The sequence below is a fragment of the Elephas maximus genome, chromosome 1, assembly GCF_024166365.1.
Source record: "Elephas maximus indicus isolate mEleMax1 chromosome 1, mEleMax1 primary haplotype, whole genome shotgun sequence".
Taxonomy (NCBI): domain Eukaryota; kingdom Metazoa; phylum Chordata; class Mammalia; order Proboscidea; family Elephantidae; genus Elephas; species Elephas maximus.
In genome coordinates, this window is record NC_064819.1 from 65,374,157 (window position 1) to 65,401,743 (window position 27,587).

Here is a 27,587-nt window from a genome sequence, read left to right on the forward strand (position 1 = left end):
GACGTTCTCTGAATCTTATGAGATCTGAAAGTTTTACACCTGCTATAAAAGCTAATTTAAAGGTACATTTTTATTTCTTATAACCCTTCTAATCCACCAGTCACTCCTTGGAAACCCTATGGGGCAGTTCTACTCTGTCCTATAGGGTCACTCTGAGTTGAAACCAACTTGATGGCACGTAACAACAGCATAGCTCTCTATGCTGACTTTGTAAGTTCTTACTCTTTAATAATAATTATAATGCTAATGTTGATAGCTATCGATTTTATGATACTAAGTTGTATTATAAGGAGCCTTGATGTCGCAGTGGTTAAGCGCCAGGCTGCCAACCAAAAGGTTGGCAGTTTGAACCCTCCAGCTGCTCTGCAGGAGATGATTGTGGCATTCTGCTTAGTAAAGAGTTACAGCCTTGGAAACCCAATGGGGCAGTTCTACTGTGGCCTATTGCATCGCTGAGTCTGAGTCGACTCGGTGGCAGTGGGTTTTGGTTTTTTGGTTTAAGTTGTACTAGCTCATTGCAGCTCAGTGGATTCCTCCGACTCATAACAACCCTTTGGGACACAATAGAACTGCCTCATAGGGTTTCCAAGGAGTGGCTGGTGGATTCGAACTGCCGACCTTTTGGTTGGCAGCCATAGCTCTCAACCACCGTGCCATCAGGACTCCGAGTTGTGCTAGGCACCCAAGTAAATCCTTTCCCTGTCCTAGCTCACATAATTCTCACAATATCCTAAGCATTATGAAGAATCTAAGGCTCAAGACAAAAACAACATGTTAAGGTCACTCAGCTGATACAGAGGGAAGTCAGGATTAAATTCACATATGTCCAACTTCTAACCCTGTACCTCTAACCACTACACTGTACTGTCCCAGCTAACAGCTCTTGTAGGTTTTTCAGAAAATTCTCTTTTTGTTTTTATTACAGATTGTTTTCTCATAAAGCCAGCTTTAATCAATTTTTTTTTTTTAATTCTTGAGGAACACAGTAAAACGAAGTTTGAAAAGCAGTAAAAGATTTGCATTAGGAAACCAAAAAAAACCACTGCTGTTGAGTCGTACCAATCTCAACTACGGTATGGAATAACCTGCATATTTGTCATGTTTCTGAATTTACAAGGGTATAATTCCAGTGTTTTTTCCATTAATTAACTTATTCCACTAAAGTACTGTACATTTTACAAAAATAAAACCTATCTACTTTTAGTTTGCTACAAGTTTTTATAATTTATAGATTCTGAATTTTATCAAAAGCTTTCTTGGCCATTTATTGAGATAATTATATATTTTTCCTCTTATAAGTTGATTTCTTTTCCTTCATGTTAAACTAAATTTGCACTCCTAGGATCCTGCTAACTTAGTCATGATACAGAGCCCTGGTGGTCCAGTGGTTAAGCATTCGGCTGCTAACCAAAACGGTTGGCTGCTGAGATCCTACAGCAGCTCCTTGGAAACCCTATGGGGCAGCTCTACTCTGTCCTGTAGGGCCACTATGAGTCAGAATTGAAGCAACAGCAATGCATTAGTCATGATATATTTTGGTTTTTACACGTTGCATGGGATATCAATATTTTAAGACATGTTCACCTCTACGAGCAAAGAGGAGGCTTTTTTCTATTCCCTAGATTAGTTTGTATAAAATTGGAATAATTTATTCCTTGAGTGTTATATAAATCTCAGTGACTAAACCATCTGGGATTAATGTTTTGTTTTTTGTTTGTTTATTTTCTGTAGAGAGGTTTTTTTTTTTAACTGTTGAATCAATTTCTTTAATGGTTATTAGATTATTGTGATTATCTATTCTTAACACATTAATTATAGTAAATTCTATTTGGGGAAATTTTTCCAGTTCTATCCAGAGTTAAACACTGGCATACCATTGTTCATGATGCCTGGTTTTTATCTTTGAATATACACAGACTCTGCAGAATTGGCCTCTTTTATTCCTCTTTTGTTTTTACGTTCTCTTTTTTCTTGATCAATTCAGCTGGTGGATTAGCTTGTCAAAAACAAACTTTTAGCTTTATTCTAACTTATTTTTGTTTTCTACTTCGTTATAATTTACACTTGATATATGCTTTTTTGGTTACATTCTGGGTTTGTTTGGTATCATAAATTGAAAGCTTAGCTTATTGATGTTCTGTCTTTTCTGCTTTTCTGATGTCAGCATTTAAAACAATGAGCTTCCCTCTAAATACCAATTTAGTTACCCATCGCCATAGGGTCAATTCCAACTCATAGTGACCCTATTTAGTTACAGTTCGTAAATAGTGATATATAGTATTTTTGCTCTTGTTCTAAGTATTCGCTAATTTTTATTACAACTTTTTTTGGTGGGGGCTGATGCTTTATTTATAACTATGTCTCTTGATTTTCAAATGTCTGTGGTGTTGGTAGTTACAGTTTGTTCTTGATTTCTAACTTAATTGTTTTGTGCTCCAAAAAAAAAAAATCACTTGAATGAGATCAAGCTTTTGAAATTTGTTGAGACTAATTTTATGACCTGGTGTATGGTGTATTTTCCAGGAATGCTTGAGACAAATATGGGGTTCACAATTAACACATATTAGTTGTATTCTTTAGATCTTCTCTGTCTTGAGATTTTATTTAATCAGCTTGGTCTAACAATTACTGAGAGATAAAGGTATGTGTCAGGGTTGTGTCATTTCACCATACTTATTCAATCTGAGAAAGTAATCTGAGAAGCTGGACTATGTAAAGAACGTGGCATCAGGATTGGAAAAAGACTCAGTAACAACCTGCCATATGCCGATGACACAACCTTGCTTGCTGAAAGTGAGGAGGACTTGAAGCACTTACTGATGAAGATCAAAGACCACAGCCTTCAGTATGGATTATACTTCAACATAAAGAAAGTAAAAATCCTCACAACTGGACCAATAAACAACATCATGATAAACAGAGAAAAGATTGAAGTTGTCAAGGGTTTCATTTTACTTGAATCTACAACCAACACTTACAGAAGCAGCAGTCAAGAAATCAAAGGACAAGCTGGGCTGAGGGCTGTGGGAACCATGGTCTCAGGGAACATCTAGCTCAACTGGCATAAAGTAGTTTTTGAAGAAAATGTTCTTTGGTGAGTAGCGTCTGGGGTCTGAAAAACCTGTGAGGGGCCATTTAAAAGACTCCACTGGTCTCACTCCTTTGGAAACAAGGGAGAATGAACAAAACTAAAGATACAAGGGAAAGATTAGTCCAATGAACTATTGGACCACATCTACCACGGCCTCCACCAGATTAAGTCCAGTACAACTAGATGGTGCCCAGCTACCACCAATGACTGCTCTGACAGGGATCACAATAGAGTGTCCTAGACAGAGCTGGAGAAAAATGTAGAACAAAATTCTAACTCACAAAAGAAGACCAGATTTACTGGCCTGACAGCGACTAGAGAAACCCCAAGAGTATGGCCCCCGGACACTCTCTTAGCTCAGTAATGAAGCCACTCCAGAGATTCACCCTTCGGCCAAAGATTAGGCAGGCCTGTAAAACGAAATGAGACTAAAGGGGCACACCAGCCCAGGGACAAGGACTAGAAGGCGGGAGGGGACAGGAAAGCTGGTAATAGGGAACCCAAGGTCGAGAAGGGAGAGTGTTGACATGTCGTGGGATTGTTAACCAATGTCATAAAACAGTATGTGTACTGTTTAATAAGAAACCAGTTTGTTCTGTAAAATCTTCATCTGAAGTACAATAAAAGTTAATCAATTTAAAAAAAAATTCAAAGGACGTATTGCACTGGGCAAATCTGCTGCAAAAGACCTCTTTAAAGTGTTAAAAAAGCAAAGATGTCACTTTGAGGACTAAGGTACACCTGACCTAAGCCATGGTATTTTCTGTCACCTCATATGCATGTGAAAGATGGATGGTGAATAAGGAAGAATTGATGCCTTTGAATCACAGTGCTGGTGAAGAATACTGAAGATATTGTGAACCTTCAGAAGAACAAACAAATCTTTCTTGGAAAAGTACAGCCAGAATGCTCTTTAGAAGCAAGGTTGGCGAGACTTCACCTTACATACTTTGGCCATGGTATCAGGATGGACCAGTCCCTGGAGAAGGACATCATGCTTGGTAAAATAAAACCAAACCCATTGCCGTTGATTCCAACTCATAGCAACCCTATAGGACAGAGTGGAACTAACCCATATGGTTTCCAAGGAGCACTTGGTGGATTCAAACTGCTAACCTTTTGGTTAGCAGCCGTAGTTCTTAACCAGTATGCCACCAAGGTTTCCTCGTAGAGGGTCAGCAAAAAAAGAGGAAGATCCTCAGAGAGATGGATTGTCACAGTGGCTGCAATAATGGGCTCAAACATAGCAATGACTGTCAAGATGACACAGGAAGAGGCATTATTTTGTTCTGTTGTACCTAGGGACACTTCAGTCAGAACCAACTGGATGGCACATAACAACGACCATAAATTTCTCTTGTACTTCACTCAATTGTTGCTTTACATATTTTGAAGTTAGGCTACTAGACAAATATAAGCCTGTGTGTGTGTGTGTGTGTGTGTGTGTTTAACTTCTGTTAACTAGAATTTTTTATTATTTTGTAATCGCTCTTATTATGCCTAGTTAACTACTTGACTTAATGTCTATTTTGTCTGATTTTAATCTCATCTTGCCACTATGCCAATCTTTTTTACATGTTGCTACAAAAAATCAGCATAGCGCACTTAAGAAAATACCTCATGGGGAGGAGGGAGGGGTTGACAAACTTAGAAGGCGCACATTATTTTCATAAAAATACGGTATATTTTATAGTATCTGATAATTCAAATAGCTGAAGTCTTTGAAATTCTACTAACCTTTGTTTCTACCGACTGTCATTCATAGAGCCATATTTTCCTCGTATGTTTTGTTATGTTTGTATGTGAGTTTATCTTCCTTGGATGTTTGTATGTGGTAATTTGGGGAGGCCTGGGTTGAATGTGAGATTTTTTTTCCAAGGGGTTTACCTTTGCTTCTGCCAAAAGCTTGGTCACACTGTTAACCAAGGTTTACTTTTAATCATTCTCTTGAGATAATTGAGAATTCTGATATGAATTCTCAGATTATACTTCTTCCCTTCTCCCCAACCAGGCAATTTTATTGCTCTCCCTCTACATATACAATCCAGGACAGGGACCAGGTTTAATTTTAGTTTCCAAACGGTGAGGATGTAGCATTTTGGGGTCCCAGTTTTATTCAAAGGATCTTCTATTATAGTCCTTTTATTTCCCTCCTCTGTGGGAATGGAAGAGTCAAAGCTCAAGATCCTCTGGGTTCAGCAAATACCTTCACTGAAAGCAGCTTCAGTGCTGGTATACCTCTCCACTTTCCTGCTTTCGCTTCATTTTTATCCGCTGAGTAGGGTTGTCAGATTTATCAAATCAAAATACGAGATCCCCAATTAAATTTGAACTTCAAGTAAACAATGATATATATATATATATATATATATATTAGTATAAGCCTGTCACATACAATATTTGGGCCATGCTTATGCTAAAAAAATGATTTCTTGTTTATCTGAAATTCAAATTTAAGTTGCTTTCCTGTGTTTTATCTGGCAACTCTGCACTAAGGGAATTCTTATTATCTTGCTAGTTTACTGATGCATTTTAAAGAGCTTTTTAAAAATAACTCTGAAGCAGCATTTTTAGTTGTTTTCTGCAGGAAGGTCAGTCAGAGTATCAAGTCTGTCATACTGTAAGAGGTTGAAATTCTTGTCCTGCCATCTACCCACTTTTGCAAAACCAGGGCAGTCACTTGCCCACGTGAAGCTCCATCACCTGCCATACATTTTCACATGCCCTGGAATTTAAAAACTAGAACAGACGTTAGAAATTGTCTCCTATAATCCCCTTATTATATTAAGATAAAGGAAGCTGAGATTCATTTAAGAGAAACAATAAGGCCAGTATTACATTCAAATTAGTGGCAGCAGGGAAACCAGAGACCCTGTCTCCTCACTCGTTCAGGATTCTTCCCTCTCCACCGTGTTGACTCTGAGAATCAAATGAGATAAGCAAAACTGAGGCATTGGTAGAACGTAAAGTATTGAAAGTACATAAAGTATTAGAATAAAAGTACATAAAGTGTTAAAAAGGATTTTGATGACAGATGCAAACTCTGGGTAGCTTATAATGTGAGATTTACTGTGGAATAACATTTATGCAAGGAACCTCACAAGAATACAATAACGTATTTATTTACACATTCTTCTAGGAATTCTTAAACCTAACAATGAGCGTTTTCTGCGAATATTTAAGAAAATAAATTAATAACATTAAACTAAAACCTCTGGCCAGGAATATAGTGTATTAAACAAGACATTTTGATTCAGGACATAATATATTCTCTGTAGCAAATAAGACCAAAAAAAAAAAAAACAGAACTTAATTAACAAAAGACCTCTCTTCTTTTTCCCTTCCTCTTTTCTTACAAAGAAATGCTTTCAGAATGCTTAAGACTCTCCCCATGCTACTTTCCACGCTACAATCAGTGCATGATTGCCACTCAAATTGCTATACTGGTCCTTTTTCCTCTAGCGCTGCATAAAAAGAAGATGCAGATGAATGGATTTTCTGTGGGTTAATTTATTAGGAGTGCAAAGCAATTATCAGCAAGGTAAATCATGGAACATGAAGTACACTGTTACACGCTGCTTGCTGTATAATGTAGGTCCCTTGGCCACAAATGCAATTTAAAGCATTATATTTTCTTCCTTTTAATTTTTATCTCCTTGTCTATCCTTTGCTTAACCCAGACAAGTTTGACTGCATGCCAATATGTGATCAATAAATAGAAATGTTTAATAGCTACAACAAACAATTTCTTTGTTGATGCTGTGGGATACAAATCTCAGGATATTGTAGCATAAATCTTCAAAACGGGGCTGAGGAATTTCACTGTAGGACTCAGTTCCCAGGGCATCAGGATGTCAGTTTCTTATGTGGCTGTAATCCGGCGAAATTATATTACTGTCATGTGACCAGAGATGGTTGTATGGTGAATTAAGCAGGGTTTGCAAATGCCTGTCACATTGATAGTATCTAAATCTTCTGTTTTTTAATTTTAAAGGGGAGGTCCAAAGAAAGTCATGTTTACTAGGCTTTCAGGGCTCGTAAAAGAAATCCTTGGCAACAAAAGGCAGTCTTCTCCCTGTATGTTGTTGTTAGCTACTGTTGAGCTGGCCTCTGACTTGTAGTACCCCATGCAAAACGGAATGCAATGCTGCCCAGCTCTGCACCAACCCCATGATCAGTTGGGAATCAGGCTGTTGTTATCCATAGGCTTTTCATTGGCTGGTTTTTTTAAAATAGATCACCAGGCCTTTCTTCCTAGTTTAGTCTGTCTTCTCCAGAGAAGCTCCACTGAAACGTGTTCAGCATTACAGCAACACACAGGTCTCCAGTGGCAGATGGGTAGTGGCTGCACATGAAGTCCAGTGGCCAGAAATTGAACCCTGGTCTCTCACATGGAAGGCAAGAATTCTACTGCTGAACTACCGCTGCCCCTGTGCACGTACCAAGCCCTCAAAACCCCTAGGAGCTGTCTTTTCTGGTGGAAAACTAATACGGAAGCTGTATGACTACTTCCCATTGATGTGGGAAAGTTACAAACTCCACATAGTACTCCTCTCTACCTACAGATCCTACCTAGAAAAACAGGAGTACAATCAATCAACTCAGAGTAAATGATTGAAAGTGCTATTCTGTCGGGATATTCTGTCTTCCTCCATGTGTCTCCGTAACTATTCTGCTCTTTTTACAACTCAGAAGTGATTAGGTTTAGGACCCACTTTACTCTGGCATGACTTTATTAACATAAAAAAAAATCCCTATTCTCAAACAGGATCATAGTTACAGGTATAAGGGTATTCTGGAGGGATACAATTCAATTCATATCAGTGGGTAACTGTTGGCTTGAGTAATATACAGAAATGAGGTCAGAGAAGAGAAACGATTCACAGTAGTTGAAGAAGAATGTTAATTACTAGGTTGAGACATCAAATTTGGTCTAATGAACAATTAGAAGCTTCTGAGGACTCTGGAGCAATGGCGTGAGGTAGGAATTTGAATATTATTCTGACACACGTGATTACGTACTTTTTTCAGTTCACTAGGTCCTGTTATGGAGCCCTGTTGGTGAAGTTAAGAGCTTGACTGCTAACCAAAAGATCAGCAATTTGAATCCACCAGCTACTCATGGGAAGCCCTGAGGGGTAGTTCTACTCTCTCCTGTAGGGTTGCTACGAGTCACAACCGACTTGAGGGCACATAGCAACAACAACAACAGGTCCTGTTATGGGGAAATGTTTGAGAAACAAAGCGGACCAACCAGAAGGCTGTTGTCAAAATACAGAGAAGAAGGGAAGAGGGCAGTAAGTTCAGTAGGTGAAGTTCTCTATGATGTGAGATCAGGGATGAAGAGAAGGATCAATAACGGCTAAGACTATTTCTCCCCTGAGCTAGCTGGGTCCTTTAGCAAAAGGCTCGTGTGTGGTGATAATGGGAATGCCCCACAGAAAAAGTTAAAATTAAACTTCTAATCCCATTTTAACACATCATTGTGAATACGTTTGTCTATTTGCTTTCCAAGGAGCAGATGGCTGTAGGGACTTTTAGGTAGATGGGAAGAGCTTGGGCCCTAGCTGGGTAGCAAAAGCAGTTGCCATCTACTCAACTCAGACTAATGGAAACTCCGTGTCTGTCAGAGTAGAACTGTGCTCCATAGGGTTTTCAACAGCTGATTTTTTGGAAGTAGATGGCCAGGCCTTTCTTCCAAGGAACCTCTGGCTGGACTCAAAGTTCCGGCCTTTAGGATAACAGTGGAGTAGAAGTGCGCTGTTTACACCACTCAGGGACTCCAGGTGGGTGACAAGCACCATTAAAGTAGGGAAAGTCATTGAAGGGGAGACTGGGAGTACAGAGCCTTTGTCTTCTTCACAGTTTTGCCTGGGGCTGCCCTTGAGGATGATAGTGATAATGCCAATAGTGCTCTGAATAATTAAATGTAGTAGCCTGAGATTAGATTACTTACTCGGGAATTAAAAACAAATATTTTAACTTTCGTATGCTGTAAATAAGCAGTGCCAGTAAAACAATGGTTCCCCAAATTCCCCCTTTTGCTTTTTTGGGGAATTCAATAATTGTGCAAGTCCCTACTCCTTTGTGTGAAGAGATTTTAGCTTCAACCCAGTTTTGCATTGCACTCAGATTACACAAATGTCTTTGTAGCTTCGTCTCCCTTCTTTCACTTGAGATAACCCATCATTACGGGCTCAGCTTATCTATGAAACATGTGTTTTATGTTTAACTTACATGTACAAACTGAAGTGGGTTGTCAACATTACCGTGGACTGATGTGTCCCAAAATGAGTAGATGGCAGTGACATTGCCTCAGTGTTGTAAGCACCCTCGTTGCATCTGCAGCCATGGGCTCTGATGCTAAATTGTGTTCCCTTGAATAATTTAACACTTTTGTTATTTAAAATGTGATGTATTCATGCCTTTGTGTCCCCAGCTCCACTGAAAGCTCCTGGAGGCTTTTTATTTATCTCTGTATCCCACATAACACCCACCATTTGTCTAATTCATTTAGGGTAAGATTTAAGAGTTTTTTGTGGTTAACCACAAACGCCTCGTTACGGATGGGATTACATGCTCTTTCAAAGGGATTGGTCATTTTACACCGTATGTGACTTCAAGTAATAATATTTACAATCAATTAATTTGGGGGTGAGGGGATGAGGGACACTTCAAATCTCTTTTGGGTGCATAGTGAAAAATAATTAAAGCAGAGGCCATAACTGTGATGTTCCTTTGAACTTGAACTTGATTCATGCATTTGGCAATGGAGCCCTGGCTCACTGGCTTGTGCTACGAAATAAGGATCCATATTTAAAATGAGTTCTTTGAGCATCCATGCCCTCCCCACCCTACTCAGAGCTGAATTCCATTCTGCTCCTAAAGTGCAGCTCCCTAAGTAATTTCTGGGGGACTCAAGGAATGGTGTCACCTTCCCTGACTCTTTCCTCTTCACTGTTTGCCTTTTTCCTGCTGCCACATATTTGCCAGGACTTCCCACTCCTATGGCTGCAAAAACCTGATCTGCATGGACCACTGAATCGTGACATCAGTTTTTTTAGTTGTCATCAAGTCGGCTCCAGCTCACGGCGACCTTATGTATAACCTAACGAAACATTGCCCAGTCTTGCACCATCTTCATGTTCATTGGTATGTTTAAGTCCATTGTTACAGCCGCTGTATTTTGAGTGCCTTCCAACGTAGGGGCTCATCTTCTTGCACTATATCTGACAATATTCTGTTGTGTTCCATACGGTCTTCACTGGCTCACTTTCAGAAGTAGATCACCAGGTCTTTCTTCTTAGTGTGTCTTAGTCTGGAAGCTCTCCTGAAACCTATCCATCATGGGTGACCCCCCTGGTAATTGAAATACTGGTGACATCATAGGAAAATCATAGGAACATGCAAGCCACCACAGTACAACAAACTGACAGACGGGTGGTGGATGACATCAGTAGGTCCTATTAATCCCACCTGGAATCTAGGCTGCACCTACCCCCTCATTTCTTCTCCCACTACTCCCTGCCTCATGCTCCATGCTATACAAAACTACTTGCATTTTCTCACATCTACCATAGCATGAAGGAGCCTGGGTGGCACAAGAAGTTTGTGATCAGCTGCTAACCTAAAGGCTGTCGGTTCAAACTCGTCCAATGGTTCCATGAAAGAAAGGCCTGGTGAACTGCTTCCATAAAGATTACAGCCAAGAAAACGCTATGAAGTGGTCCTACTCTGTAACAGGATTGCCGTGAGTCGGAATCAACCCAATGGCAATGGGTTTGGTTTGGGGTTTGACCATAGCATGCGCACAGTCACTTTTCCACATAAGCCTTCACTTATTCCCTCTACCTACAATGTCCTTTCTACCCTGCATCTCCTTGTCTACCTGTGCAACCATTTAAATCTCAGCTAAATTGCTTCCTCCTCCTTGAAAGCATCCATAACTCTCAGGATCAACTGTACACGATTCCTTGCCCAAACCCTAGAGCGTGCCACCATTATAACACATATCACACTGGACTATGACTGTTGGCTTTCATTTCTTTCTCCTTACCAGGTAGATCATGAGCTACTTGATGGGTATAGGATGCAGAACAGTCTTGTAGGTATCCGTGCTCAGGTAGATCCACTTAGATATTTTACCAGTTCACCAATAACCAAGCCTTTGGTTCAACAGTAAAAAAAAAAAATACATATATATCATGGCTCTTAATTAGAATGAGCTTTACACCATGATTTAGAACTTATCCTTGATTCAGAATTTGACCTTGACCAAACCACATTCTAAGACAATCTGCTTGACGTGAAATATTACTTGGCTATTAAATAAGTATGTTTGGGAATGGCAGGAGGATATGATTATGGATATTTAAGGTCAGTGGCGTAGAGGATGAGAGGTGGGTAAAATTAACCTGCCTGTTTAAATGTGCCAGAAAATTTGAGAAAGTGAGCTGTCAAAGAAAGCAAAGAACCCGCGCATTGCTACTCAGCATAATTTTGTTCAGAAAATAGCATTATTTCTGCTTGATTTGATTTTGCATGGTTAAGTTTGGAGGAAATGTTATTTATTATACACACAGCTAAGCTTATGTAATTACCCACAAATGTTCCAGTGTAGCGCATAGAGCCAACAACGGGGATGCTTGTTGCATCAATTTGGAAAAAGGAGGAAAAAATTAGCCATGTAATAGTTAATTCAATTTATAAAATTAAATGTGTATTAAAAAGATGCCTGGTAAATATTATGCCATCTGCACATGCTCCAACAGCCAGCCTGGTTAATATTTTATAGTTTATCTGATAAAGTTAACAAAAGAATTTAGTCAGAGTGGAGGCATACACTGAATATTTCATCACCTTCTTAATTGCAGAATACAGACAAGACATTTTTTCCCCCTTTGGGAAAAATAAATGTTAAAAGTTATTACAGATGGAATCGGTTTGGTAATTAGGTTGAAATCCAACTGAAATCAAGCCGAAATTGACGGTTGCAAACATCACAATACCAAAGTATTTTCAGCCAACTCCAACAATTTACATGGTGAAGCAGAAATGTTGATAGCAGTGCTGTGTAAGTCGGACGAGCAGAGGTTATATTAACACAGAAGAAACACTGGCTTTGTGCCTTTTTTCCGAATAGTTAATTCACAGCCATCAAGAGCTGTCATTCTTATGCACAGCAGACAATATGATATACCTAAGTCTTTTCATTCTGACTTCTGATTTGAAGGTCTTCAGCTTGTGCTCTGGACCTTAACCTTGAAGCCAAGTGCAAATTAGCTTTAAATCAATGAAGCTGATTAAAGCTCCATTGTGGTGGAGCCCTTAATAGAAGAAGGGAGGGGAAGGAACCACTTGAAAACGGCAAAAGATTGGCCTTTCTTAAGTTGGAACATATGTAATGCTTTTCAGCTTGCCTCAACCCTGACAAAACCATGAATGGTTTGAAGGCTATTTACCTGTTAAGAGAATGGAACCAAATTTTCCAATTCAGTGGAAGAGGCCAAGTGAGAATCAAAGGTATTTTTTCTGCAAGCACCAGCATATAAAAGGTTATTTTCAAAAGAAGTAAGGAGGAGAACATCAAAACATCTTCCCCCAGAAAGCCAAGAGAACCAATTTCTATCGCGTGGAAAAGAAAAAAAAAAAATCTTACATTTTAAAGGCGCTCTGGAATTCTTTTTGCTTATTTTTGTTTGGCTTTGTATTTTAAGATGTACTATTTCTCAAAGACAAAAGGTTGTTGCAAACTTCTGACCTTCTAGAAAATTTTTTTTTTCCTCACACATGAATATATCTGCAAAAAAATATGTCTAAAAAGAAAAACATTGCTCTGAAAGTGGCCAGAATAAACTCCTGCTGAAAGGCAAGTCCATTTGTTTAACTATCTGCGCCACGACCAACCACTCACTGCCGCTGAAAATATTTTGCCGGAGTGATTTATTGGTTTTCCTAATTTCTCCAAACTCTCAGAGTCTAGGCAAATTCAGTTTTTACCAGAGTAATACTTTTTATCACATCTTCAAAAATACTAAAAAGTATAGACTAGCAAGAATCTTTTAAATTGAGAAAGTCTCATTTTTATTACCTAACTTAATTCTTTAACGCAGCACCTAAACCTGCCTGTCACCAGAGGCACAGCGGCATCCCGCTGTGGTAGCAAGACTGCAGCAAGTGACCTTCTCAGTCCTCCGAAAGGTGTGGAAGAATTTCTGTCTTTTATTTCAGGCGTGATGAGTTGGAAATTATAGAAAAGACATGTTTGCCAGGAACAACAGGGAAAATAAAACAAATACAAAAAGGCAGAAATGAGGCCCAGTGGCAGAATGATTAAGTGCTTGGTTGCTAACCAAAAGGTCAGCGGTTCAAATCCACCAGCAGCTCCGTGGAAGAAAAGACCTGGCAATTTACCTCTGTAAAACTTACAGCCTAGGAGACCCTCTGGGGCAGTTCTACTCTCCCCTGTAGAGTCACTATGAGTCACAGTCAACTCGACTTTGGTCCTTTTTCTATTTGCATCAGGCAGATCAAATCTCTGTTATGTCTGGGAAGTTCATGCAAGATAAACTAGGGACCTAGAGATACACGGAGGAAAACAGTGCTTTAACTTTCAAAAATGGGGAAGGAAATTCGTTGCCCTATTTCTAGAGTGCACACATTTTTCTTTTTGGAGTAATGAAGTCACTGTTGAGGTTCACCATTCAGCCAAAGATTAGACAAGCCTATAAAATAAAACCAGACTAAATGGACACACCAGTACAAGGGCAAGGACAAGAAGGCAGGACTGGACAGGAAAGCTGGTAATGGGGAATCCAAAGTCAAGAAGGAGAGAGTGTTGATATGACTAGTTGGCAACCAATGTCACAAAACAATATGTGTATTAATTGTTTAGTGAGAAACTTGTTTGCTCGTAAACCTTCATCTAAAGTACAATAACAAAGAAATGTTTTTTGAAAAAGTCAGTTCACCAACAAATCATCCTATAATTAAAAAAAAAAAAACTGGAAAAAAATGGTACTGTAGATGATAAAACATTTATCCATATTTAAACAAGTAATATCTAAGAGTTATTAATATAGTGCTAACACAATTTAACATGGAACCCTGGTGGCGTAGTGGTTAAGAGCTCATCTCTTAACCAAAAGGTAGGTAGTTCAAATCCATCAGCCACTCCTTGGAAACCCTAGGGGGCAACTCTACTCTGCCCTATAGGTTTGCTATGAAGCAAAATTGACTTGATGGCAAGGGATTATGGGTTTTTTAATACTAGAAAAGGAGCCCAGGTGGTACAATGTTTAATCACGTGGCTGCTAACCAAAAGATCAGTGGTTAAAACCTGCCAGCTGCTCTGTGAGAAAAAAGACCTGGTGATCTGCTCCCATAAAGATTACAGCCTAGATAACCCTATGGGGCAGTTCTACACTGTAATATAGGGTCACTATGAGTTGGATTATTATTATTATTACAAGTCAAGGATTTCATTTTACTTGGATCCACAATCAACGCCCATGGGAGCAGCAGTCAGGGAATCAAATGTGGTGTTGCACTGGGAAAATGTGCTGCAAAAGACTTCTTAAAGTGTTGAAAAGCAAAGGAGTCACTTTGGTACCCCTGACCCAACCCATGGTATTTTCAATGGCCTCATATGCATGTGAAAGCTGGACAATGAATAAGGAAAACAGGAGAATTGGTGCTCTGACTTGTGGTATTGGTGATGAATATTGAATATACCATGGACTGCCAGAAGGATGAACAAATTTGTCTTGGAAGTACAGTCAGAATTCCCCTTAGAAGCAAAGATGGTAAGACTTTGTCTCACATACCTTGGACATTTTATCAGGAGGAACCAGTCCCTGGAGAAGGACATCATGCTTGGTACAGGATCAGCAAAAAAGAGGAAGACCCTCAATGAAATGGATTGACACAGTGGCTGCAACAATGGGCTCAAGCATAACAACAATTGTGAGGATGGCGCAGGACCGGACAGCGTTTCATTCTGTTGTACATGGGGTCGCTATGGGTTGGAACCAACTCGACAGCACCTAACAACAACAACAACATGAGTCGGAATCTACTTGATGGCAAACAATATACAGGTTGTCCCTGACTTACGACAGGCTTCCATTCTCATGATTCTGTTGTAAGTCGGTTCTGACTTAAGTCAAATAGCTCATTTCGAATAAACAACTGATGTTTCTTACAGTACGAAATGCTGAATAAGATCACACCATAGGCCTGGTCTACAACGAAGTTGGCGTCAGCGTCTTAACAGTGACGTTGGAGTTGTAATGGCTATCAGGTGCATGTACAGTTCAATTGTCATATGTCGTTAGGGTTGAATATTGTCCAACTTTCTATCCATTACGATTCCCAACACTGACACTGACTTCACTGTAGACCAGGTCATAATCTGCTTTATAGCAGTGTTTTGAACAGTAAATCATAAAATTCAACATCTTGGAGTGAACATCTAAGAACGATAACATCAGCTAATTACGTGCTGCAACACTGTATGTAGTACGTATGACTAACGATAAGATGTGCACACACACAAAAAAAGGATGGCCCTACGTGCAGTTTGTCATAACTGAAATACTTCATAGGTCAATGACTACCTGTACTATAAAAGAGAGTACTGGCTGATACAAACAGTTAACCCACTAGGCTGCTAACCCATATTACAGGTTCATGTCCACCCAGAGGCACCTTGGAAGAAAGACCTGGTAATCTACTTCCAAAAAGAAATCAGCCATCGAAGCACAGCTCTACTGTGACACAGATGTGTTTGCCATGAGTCAGAGTTGCCTCTGTGGCAACTTTTTTATTTTTTTAAATATACTATATAGACAGCAATGTTCATTGCTGTATTACGCACAATAGCTGAAAGGTAGAAACAACTCAAATGTCTGTTGACAGCTGAATGAATAAACAGAATATGTTTACATACTATGGAATATCACGCAGCCATAAAAGGGAAAAAGTTCTAATATATGCTACGGCATGGGTGAACCTTGAAAATGTTATGCTGAGTGAAATAAGCCAGGCAGGAAAGAACAAATATTGTTATGATTCCACTTCTATGAAATATCTAGACTAGACAAATGCATAGAGACAGAAAGTAGATTGGGGGTTACAGTGGGTTGGGAAGAAAGGAGAAAGGAGTTATTGCTTAATGGGCACAGCGTTTCTGTTTGGGGTGATGAAGAAGTTTTGGAAATAAATATTGATGGCAATTATATGGCACTATGAAAATAACGAATGCCACTTAATTGTGCACTTAAATATGATTAAAGTGGCAAATTTTATGTTATATATATTTTACCACAATAAAATGGACTATAGAAGTCTTTATGGCTAAGTGTTAGTTAGCACATCAAATGTGATCAGTTTATAATGCCTTGTATGTTTTATTATTTTACTCAAAAAAGAAAAACGTGTGCACTTTAGAAACAGGGCAAGGAATTTCCTTCCCCATTTTTGAAAGTTAAAGCACCGTTTTCCTCCATGTACCTCTAGTCCCTAGTTTATCTTGCACGAACTTCCCAGACAAGAAAGACTAAGGCATAACAGCGATTTGATCTGGCCGATGACAACAGAAAAAGGACCAAGAATTGAGATGAGGAGACAGAAGGATGCTAGAAAAACAGAAAGAAATAGAAAAAGATAAATTACTGAGAAAGAAAAGGAGAGAGACAACAGATAATGAGCTGAGTTCAAGAGTAATGATTCTCCAAGACGAGCTTGAGCGGCAATGGCAGAGGACAGAGAGGTCTGCTTTGCTCCACACAGACTCAGGATTGGGTGGTTCTTTCCACTTACGTAGCTGTTGCTACGCAGCCAGGTGGAGAGCAAAGGCGAGGAGAGAAGACTGAGGCGTTAGCACGACTAGACAGAATCCAGAGAATGACAATCATCATGATTTCTGAAGCCACAACTGCCCTGTCATTAACAAGATGTTGTGAGAACAAGCAAATTATCTGTCAGACGCTGACATGGCTGGAAAGAGGTGTCATTTAAATGCAAGCTATTATTATTGAAGGTGATGGTGGTGAAGATGCGGATGATGATGCTTACTTCTATCCGGAATCTCCCTAGATAAACTGCCTACCTCAATGAGACCCACGCTCTTTCTAATCTCATTAACTTTTACCTGTGTTTTAACTGGAAACCCTGGTGGCATAGTGGTTAAGAGTTTGGCTGCTAACCAAAAACTAGCAGTCTGAATCCACCGGATGCTCCTTGGAAACCCTATGGGGCTGTTCTACTCTGTCCTGTAGGGTTGCTATGAGTCGGCATCAACTTGACGACAGTGGGTTTTGGATGTTTTAATTACCTATATACTATTTTAAATAACCCTGGAAGACCTTTTAGAGGTTGCAGATGAAATGGAAAACAAAATCAAACAATTAGAAGTAATTTTCATCAGATCATAGGAAAATACCGGACACTTCCGTTACGCTCATTTTGCTTGCTGGCAATACCATTTATCGGGATACCTCACATCTATGACTAAGACTGGCCTTACAAGTAGAGGCAGTATTCCAAAATGGTATGATTTAAGAAGCTTTCCTTGCCCCAAAATATCTCCCTTGTCCGTTAATGGTCTAGTCCTCTGTGTTTCTCAGTTTCCAGATCTCCATTTTGAGAATATAAATGTTTCTGGATTTTATCAAGAAATTTAGCTGTCTTCACATCCTAACAATAGATGTAGTTTTATTACCTGATGTTCCGTATTTCTCTGAGAAGGGATCCCTGGCCACATGGAATTATTGGTCACCTGAAGAATTGGGGTGGCACCAAACAGAGTAAAATTCATTTTAATATTAGAGCATGAATAAAAGGGAGCAGCAAGCCCCAAAGGCAACAGTCAATTATTTCAAGAATTTGTTTAAGACTAACTAACCCTGAGTTAGAGCCCTGGTGGCGCAAGTGCTTAAGCATTTGGCTGCTAGCTGAAAGGTCAGCAGTTCAAATCCACCAGCCACTCCTTGGAAACCCTATGGGGAAGTTCTACTCTGTCCTATAGGGTCGCTATGAGTCAGTAATCGACTCAACAGCAAGGGATTTGATTTTGGAACCCTCAGTTGTTCTAAAGACTTAGTGATCCCATTCCCATTGCCATCGATTCGACCTAGTGATAGAGTATGCAAAACTGCAGATTTGAAAAGCACTAAAGATAAATTATTTTCTGAACTTCTATTGGGGGCAGTGGTGGTTCAGTGGTAGGATTCTTCTCTTCCTTGCAGGAGACCCAGGTTTGATTCCCAGCCAATGTATCTCATGCGCAGCCACCATCCATGTGCTGGTGGATGCTTGCATGTTGCTATGATACTGAATAGGTTTCAGTGGTGCTCCCAGACTAAAACAGTCTAAGAAGAAAGGCCTGGCAATCTACTTCCAAAAATCAGCCAATAAAAACCCTGTGGTTCACAATGGTCCCATCTGCAACTAGTCAAGGTACAGGGCCGGGCAGCATTTCATTTTCTTGTGCATGGAGTCACCATGAGTCGAGGTGACTCAAAGGCAGCTAACAACAAAAACGGTGAAAAAACAGCATCCAGAGAGCCTCAGTAGCCACACTCAATTTTCTGCTGCTAGTTTTCAAAGCATAGGGATTAATGGGTTGGGGTTTTCCTCCCCGTTATTTCTTGCTGTCAGTTCTAGAGCCACAGAGCTCAGGGAAGGAAGCTCTGAAATTGCCAGTTGGGGATCACAGTCTGTGGCAGAAGTACAAGTAACAAACCTTCAATACAGTCATCGGCATCCTCTCCTTCACTGCCAACTTCCTTCTCTCACCCCTCACAGAGGGCACAGAGAGGGTAAGCATCTTTCTAAGGACCTACTTCTTTCAAGATGAAGTGCCAACAAGCTTTCACAATTTTTTTCAAAAATCCCTGTGGGAATGACAGAAAGCAAAGAGAAACTTTTTTCGCCTTGAACTCCTGAAGGGAAAACAGGTATCCTTCCACAAAGCCGGACAGAGTTCAACACTTGGTGCTAAGACAATTGTTTATTAGTCAGCTGCACAGGCTGAGATGGGTCACAAGTCAACCCAAGCATCTCATCTCCAACAGACTAACCAAACCTCACCCCCAGGTACAGAGGGGACCCAGTGCCTCAGGCAGCCTGCCGCTGATAGATACCTACCGCATTATAGAAAATAGATTGTGTGTTCTGCTCATATCTCTTTGGCATCTTGAAAATCCCTGTGTGTCTCCACAAAGTGGTATATGTAACTGGACATGTGTGGGTGTGCAGCTATGTCTATATCTAAGTGTTTGCAGATATACATAGGACTATTCCCAAGGGGAACACCTACTGCATCACCAGTGAGTCATCATCCCTCTGGCACTGGAAGGTTGCTGTGTTTTCATGTGTACCAACCACTCCCTGTAATCCACACTAGTGTATATACAACACTGAATCATGGTATGAGAGCAGGGTTAGAAGATGCTCTTCCGAGTCTATATTCGCCAACTCATGGCAACCCCCATATATGTCAGAGTAGAACTCTGTTCTGTAGGATTTTCAATGGCTAATTTTTTGGAAGTAGACTGCCAGACCCTTCTTCTAAGGAGGCTCTGGGTGGACTTGAACCTCCAACCTTCTGGTTAGCAGCCAAGTGCTTAAATCATTTTGACCACACAAGGGGCTCTTATATAATTATATTGTTGTTGTTATGTCCTGTTGAGTCCATTCCAACTCATAGCGACTCTATATGCAACAAAACAAAACATTACCTGGTCCTGCACCATCCTCACAATCATTGTTATGCTTGAGCCCATTATTGCAGCCACTGTGTCAACCCATCTCATTGAGGGTCTTCCTCTTTGTCACTGATCCTCACTTTACCAAGCATGATGTCCTTCTCCAGGGACTGATCCCTCCTGATAACATGTCCAAAGTATGTGAGATGAAGTCTCACCATCCTCGCTTCTAAAGAGCATTCTGGTTATACTTCTTCCAAGACAGACCTGTTTGTTCTTCTGGCAGTCCATGGTATATTCAATATTCTTTGCCAACACCATACTTCAAAGGCATCAATCCTTCTTCAGTCTTCCGTATTCATTGTCCAGTTTTGACACACACATGAGGAAACTGAAAACACCATGGCTTGAGTTAGGCACACCTCAGACCCCAAAGTGACATCTTTGCTCCCTAACACATCAAATAGATCTTTTGTAGCAGATTTGCCGAATGCAATGCATCTTCTGACTTCTCAACTGCTATAATTATATATCTCCCATAATCTATTGCTAACTTAATCAGCATTGGGTTTTGTTTTTTTTTTTTTAACTTAATCTAAGACCTTTTTTTTTTTTAAGACCTACATTTTTGTACAGGTTTCAAATGTGGTTCAATGGACTTTGAAATCCATGTGAATCCTCCTTCTGTGGCCCACTGAGAAAGTTCCAAATTGGTCAGTCAACAGTTTCTGACTTTGAAAAAATTTCATGAAGTTGGGATCCACCATGTTCCCAGTGGCAGCTCACCTGTCTCCTCTCCAAGGTAAGATGTGTTTACAAATGAAAAAGGCCATCATCTAAGAAGGCAGCTTTTTGAGAGAGGCAGGAGGGCCAAAGGAAGTCGGTTACTTCAGCTTTGTCTTACATTCTACTGAATGGTTGAGATGCGGATTGCTGTTAGCCGCCATGGTCAGGCTGGATGGCCTTGAGCTTATACTCCCCAATGACCCTGATGAATGTGTATACTTTTATCTGTTCTCTAAATAAGATTCTTTACAAATCCCTTGTGAGATAGTTTTTTTACTATAAAAATACCATTACCTTGTTATTAGTTGCAGTCGAGTCGGTAACAGAATGAAATGTTACCCAGTCCTGTACCATCTTCATGATCGTTTGTATGTTTGAGTCTATTGTGGAGTCTATTGTGTCAATCCATCTCATCGAGAGTGTCCCTTATTTTCACTAATACTCAGTTTTACAGAACATGATGTACTTTTCTAGTGATTGGTCTTTGCTGATGACTTGTCCAAAGTAAGCAAGACGAAGTTGCGCCATCCTTGCTCCTAAGGAGAATTCTGGTTATAATTCTGCTCTATTTAAAGTCAATATGTGCTCTATTCCAGCTGATTCTTCAGGAACAAGGGGCCATTTTGTAAATGCAGAGTGACTCATAATATCTCTTTCATTTTGTTATTTTGCTAATGAAAAGAAAGGGAACCAACTATAGGAATATTACTTTTATAAATAAACCTTATGGGGGAAAAAAAACTGATTTTTAAAGATAAAGATTCAGCCAGAAAAAACTCAGTACATAGTTGTTAAAATAACGTACTACGTAGAGTGTCCTTAAAATGAGTTGAATAATACAGATGAAACAATGAAACAGGAAGCCTTCCTTCTTGAATGCTACTTAAGAAACTTGGAAGGCAGAATTAGAATTTTAAATTTCTAAAGTGTTTGTACATTCCCTTCTGCCACGTTCTAATCTTAAAAAAAAAAAAAGCACAGAAAAAGATACCATTTAAGGTCAAAATATCTAAATTAAAAAAAGGTTATATCATCATTTATTAATCAGTTTTAGTAAAAGATTTCTCATGTGTATTTTATTTTTGTATTAGAATTTATTACACAATAATTGAGTCCTTAAATATCTTTCAAATATTTAAAATGAGTTCAAACCAGTTATAAACATACAGGTGGCATGTATCATCAAACACAACATGGAAAAAAAATTACTTACATTCCTGTCTACATAAAATACAGAGGAACCTCAGAAATATAAAGAATGCTGTGTTAATTCCCTGGCCATCGCAAAGCACCACAAACTGAGAAGCTTAAAACAACAGAAATTTATTCTCCAACAGTTTTAGAGGCTGGAATTCTGAAATCAAGATGTCTGCACGGCCACACTTTTTCTAGGGTATGGGGAGAATCTGTTTCATGACTTTTTTAGCTTCTGGCATTGCCAGCAACCCTTGGCACTCTTTGGCTTGTAGTTGAATCATTCCAGTCTCTGCCTTTGCCATCATATCTCCTTCTGCCTGTGTGTCTGTGTCTGTATCTCTTCTCTTCTTTTAAGGGCATCAGTCATATTAGATTACGGCCTACCCTATAAACTTCATTTCAAACAATAACTCACATAGTTCAACCATGTATATGAGACTAATTGGGCACACCAGCCCAAAAGCAAAGACTGGAAGGCAGGAGGGAACAGGAAAACTGGACAAGTGGAAATGGGGAACCTGAGGTCGAGAAGGGGAGAGTATTGACACATCACAGGGTTGGCAACCAATGCCACAGAACAATTTATGTATTAACTGTCCAATGAGAAGCTAACTTGCTCTGTAAACTTTCACCTAAAGCACAGTTTAAAAATAAATTAATTAAAATTAAATAAACAGCAAATGATTAAGTTTAAAAAAAAAAAAAGAAGGCTTCATCTTAACTTGATTACATCTGCAAAGACTTTACTTCAAGATAAGGTCACTTGCATACGTACCAGGACTAAGGATTTCTACATATTTTTGGGGGGGACACAATTCGACTCAGAACAAGTTCTATACTTGCTCCAGTTTGGGAGACTATTGATTGCCACCCCAAACTCAACACAACACTTAAAATAAAGTAAGCCACACTGGGAATATACTCTAGCACAGAAACTACCTACCTGTATTTTTTGCTCAGAGATTCTTAAAAGTGAGGCCAGTTTTGATCACCTCTCTGTTTCTTTTTCTTGAACTTAAGAAAATTTAAGAATTTGACAGGGACCTAAATCTACTTTATTGCAATTTGATAGTTATAACAAGGAGAATTGTCATATTTGGGCACACCTAAAAAAATGTTGTTGTTAGGTGCCGTTAAGTGAGTTCCAACTCATAGCAATCCTGGGTACAACAGAATGAAATGCTGCCTGGTTGTGCACCATCCTCACAATATTTGCCATGCTTCAGCCCATTGTTGCATCCACCATGTCAATTCATCTCATTGAAGACCCTCATTGAGGGTCTTCCTCTTTGTCACTGACCTTCTACTTTACCAAGCATGATGTCCTTCTCCAGAGAGTAGTCCCTCCTGATATCATGTTCAAAGTACGCAAGACGAAGTCTTGTCATCTTTGCTTCTAAGGAGCATTCTGGTTGTACTTCTTCCGAAACAGATTTGCTCGTTCTTCTGGCAGTCCATGGTATATTCAGTATTCTTTGCCAAAACCACAATTCAAAGGCATCAGTTCTTCTTTGGTCTTATTAACAGTCCAACTTTCACATGCCTATAAGGTGATTGAAAACGGCATGACTTGGGTCAGGTGCACTTTAGTTCCCAAAGTGACATATTTGCTTTTTAACATTTAAAGAGGTCTTTTGCTGCAGATTTGCTCAATGCAATGTGTCATGTGATTTCTTTACTGCTGCTTCCATGGGCATTGAGAGTGGATCCAAGTAAAATGTAATCCTTGACAACTTCAATCTTTTCTCCATTTATTAAGATGCTGCTTATTGGTTCTGTTGTGAGGATTTTTGTTTTCTTTATGTTGAGTTGTAATCCATACTGGAGGCTGTAAGTGCTTCAAGTCCTCTTCACTTTCAGCAAGAAAGATTGTGTCATCTGCGTATGGCATGTTGTTAATGAGTCTTCCTCCAATCCTGATGCCCCATTTTTCTTCATACAGTCCAGCTTCTCTGATTATTTGCTCAGCATACAAATTGAATAAGTAAGGTGAAAGGATACAACTGTAATGCTCACCTTTCCTGATTTTAAGCCACACAGTATCCCTTTGTTCTGTTGGAATGACTGCCTCTGTGTCTGTGTATAAGTTCCACATGAGCACAATTAAGTGTTCTGGAATTCCCATTCTTCAAATTGTTACCCATAATTTGTTATGATTCACACAGTCAAATGCCTTTGCATAGTCAGTAAAACACAGATAAACATCTTTCTGGTATTCTCCATTTTCAGCCAAGATCCATCTGACATCTGCAACGATACCCCTGGTTCCATGTCTTTTCCCGAATCCAGCTTGAATTTCTGGCAGTTCCCTGTCAATGTACTGCTACTACTATTTTTGTCTTCAGCAAAATTTTATTTGTATGTGATATTAATGATAAAAAAAAAAAAAAAGTGCTGTCTAGTCGATTCCGACTCATATCGACCCTATAGGACAGAGTAGAACTGTCCCATGGAGTTTCCCAGGAGTGCCTGGCGGATTCGAACTGCCAGCTTTTTGGTTAGCAGCCGTAGCACTTAACCACTACGCCACTGGGGTTTCCAATATTAATGATAAAAAATTGTTCGATAATTTCCACATTCTGTTGGATCACATTTCTTGGGAATAGGCACAAATATGGATCTCTTCCAGTTGGTTGGCCAGGTAGCTCTCTTCCAAATTTCCTGGCATAGATGAGTGAGAGAGTCCAGTGTTGCAGCACTGAAACATCTCAATTGGTATTCTGCCAATTCCTGAAGGCTTGCTTCTCCCAATGCCTTCAGTGCAGCTTGGACTTCTTCCTTCAGTACCACTGGTACTTGATCATATGCTACCTCCTGAAATGGTTGAACATGGACCAATTCGTTTTGGTGCAGTGACTCTGTGTATTCCTTTCATCTTCTTTTGGTGATTCCTGTGTTGTTCAATATTTTGCCCATAGAATTCTTCAATATTGCAACTCGAGGCATTAAACACTAATGACCTAAGACCAGACGAGTTGTGGGATGACACCAAGGACATATACATGGAGAAAGCAAAGGTCATTAAAAACACAGGAAAGAAATAAGAGACCAAATTGGATGTCAGGAGAGACTCAGAAACTTGCCCTTGAACACAGAGTAACCAAAACCCAAACCAAACCCAGTGTCGTTGAGTCTATTCTGACTCATAGCGACCCTATAGGACAGAGTAGAACTGCCCCATAGAGTTTCCAAGGAGAGGCTGGTAGATTCGAACTGCTGACCCTTTGGTTAGCAGCCGTAGCACATAACCGCTACGCCACCAGGGTTTCCTGAACATAGGGTAGCTAAAGTGAATTGAAGACATAATAAAGTAAAAGGGCTGAACAGAAGATTTCAAAGGGGCTCGAGAAGACAAAGTATTATAATGAAATGTGCAAAGACCTGGAGTTAGAAAACTGAATGTGAAGAACACGCTCAGCATTTCTCAGGCTCAGAGAACTGAAGAAAAAATTCCAGCCTCAAGTTGCAGGATTGAAGGCTTCTATGGGCAAAAAAGTAACTTAAAAAAAAAAAAAAGAAACATTTATTATTAAAAAAAAACTAAGACTGGAGAAAGATCTATATTTAGAAAATGTATACTCAATAACCTTTTTGAAATTTAAGAAAAATTTTTAAAATGATGAATTTTCCCCCCCTAGGAATTTTTTTTTTTTTTTAGGAAGTAGTGAGTTTCCAAGGAGCACCTGCTGGATCGATGGCTTTTTTTTTTCTTTTTTTAGGAATTAGTGAACAATCTCTAAACAAAGTATTCCAAGAGCTCATCTTTATTTTCTAAAGCAGACATTCTTGGGACTCACACACAAGTCAATCAAAAACTGGCATGTTGACGATATGAGAAATCTGAAGAAAATGACCTGTTGGTAGAAAATTCTACGCTCATGGAAGAAAAAAAAAATAAAGTGCGTGTTGGTGCAGGGAGAGGAGTGGGGTAAAAAGCCCCAGTGAGTTTAACAAGTTCCATTACTGCTGAGAAACCTAAAAGGGTGATAATAGGAATCACAAGAGAAGTGCAATAGGGCAGCTATCTGAAATTTGGTTTTCACACATTTAGTGCAAAAACAACAGCTCTTGCAAGAAAGGTCAATCCACCCACACGTTAATCTCCAATCAAGCAGCACTTTGAGAATCCAAATGCGATTGCAAATCTCTGATATGCCAAGATGAAGGGGGTGTTTCATTTCAATCTGTCTATTACTACCAGCATTTTGCATTCATTCTGGTCAGGGGTGGAAGTGCACACTAGGTACTTGGCTGGTACTGAATTCCAGAACTTTCCTCATTACACTAGAATAGAATTAGCATATGAACATTCTCTCTCTCACACACACACACAACTATGCTATAGTAACATGGAGTATCTGACTTAAGCTCACCCAAGTAGAGATGGAGACTGAAGGCTTCCTTTCCAAACTTAATTCTCCCTCCTGAAAATATTACAAGGATCTACTCGGCATCCCATAGCTCACTGTGTGTGCTGTCATAAGACACAGCAGGATGAGTTAAGACAAAAGACAATTAGAAGAGGTTGTCCATGCTTTTGTAAATTCAAATCAGACCACGAAACTTTCTTTACATTAACACCATTCTTTACACGGTGTCTTAATTTTCTTTTTCAAACAGTTCAAGTACTTTATTTTTAAATTATCAAATATAATACACAGAGAAAGGTGCATCAAACAAAACCAAAAACCCAACCAAATCCACTGCCGTCGAGTTGATTTCAACCCATAGCGACCTATAGGACAGAGTAGAACTGCCCCATAGGGTTTCCAAGGAGCGCCTGGTAGATTCAAACTGCCACCTTTTGGTTACCAGATGTAGCTCTCAAGCACTATGCCACCAGGGTTTCTGCAAAAAATAAAGGAACCCCTTAATGAACTATTGAAATGAACAGCCACCTTATGCGGTCCACATAACTTGCCCACGTGGCAAGACATAATATATCAGAATCCCACACTTAACCCCTTCTTAAATATAGATGTCTCCTCCCGGCAGCTGGAGTCAATATCCCTTGCCTTTCTTTAAGGTTATTACAAGGCTTCAAGTCTGTTCATTCCGGTTTTGACCCCCTGCTGAGAATTTGCCTTTCCATCTCAGGTGTACTGAACCCGAATCTACATTTTTAACAAGATCCCCAGGGAATGGAAGCACTGTTTTATTATATGATAAGGTATGCCTAAAATTTTTTTATGCCTGCTTTTTACTGATGTAATTCAGTTTACATAAAATATATTGTTATGTCTGGCTTCTTTTTGCTCAATATTATCTTTAAAATTTATCCACATTCTTTCATGTATGTGTAGTTTGTTCATTTTGATTATTGCATACTATCCCAGTGCATGAGTGTATCACAATTGTCTTATTCATTAGACTATTGATGGACATCAAGACTTATTTTTAGTGTATATTACTTTATTTATTATACTTAATATATGTGTTTATATTCTGGTCCACTACAATGCTGCTTTGAAAATTTCAGTAAAAGACCTAATGGTCTGACTGAGACTGGAGGGACCCTAGAGGTCACTGTCCCCGGACCCTTTGTTAGCCCAAGACTGGAGCCATTCCCGAAGCCAACTCTTTAGACAGGGATTGGACTGGAATATAAGAAAATGATACTAGTGAGGAAGGAGCTTCTTCGCTCAAATAGACACATGAGACTATGCCGGCAGCTCCTGTCTAGAGGCAAGATGAGAAGGCAGAGGGGAACAGAAGCTGGTTGAATGGACACGGGGAATACAGGGTAGAGAGAAGGACTATGCTGTCTCCTTAGGGGGAGAGCAACTAGGAGTACATAGCAAGGT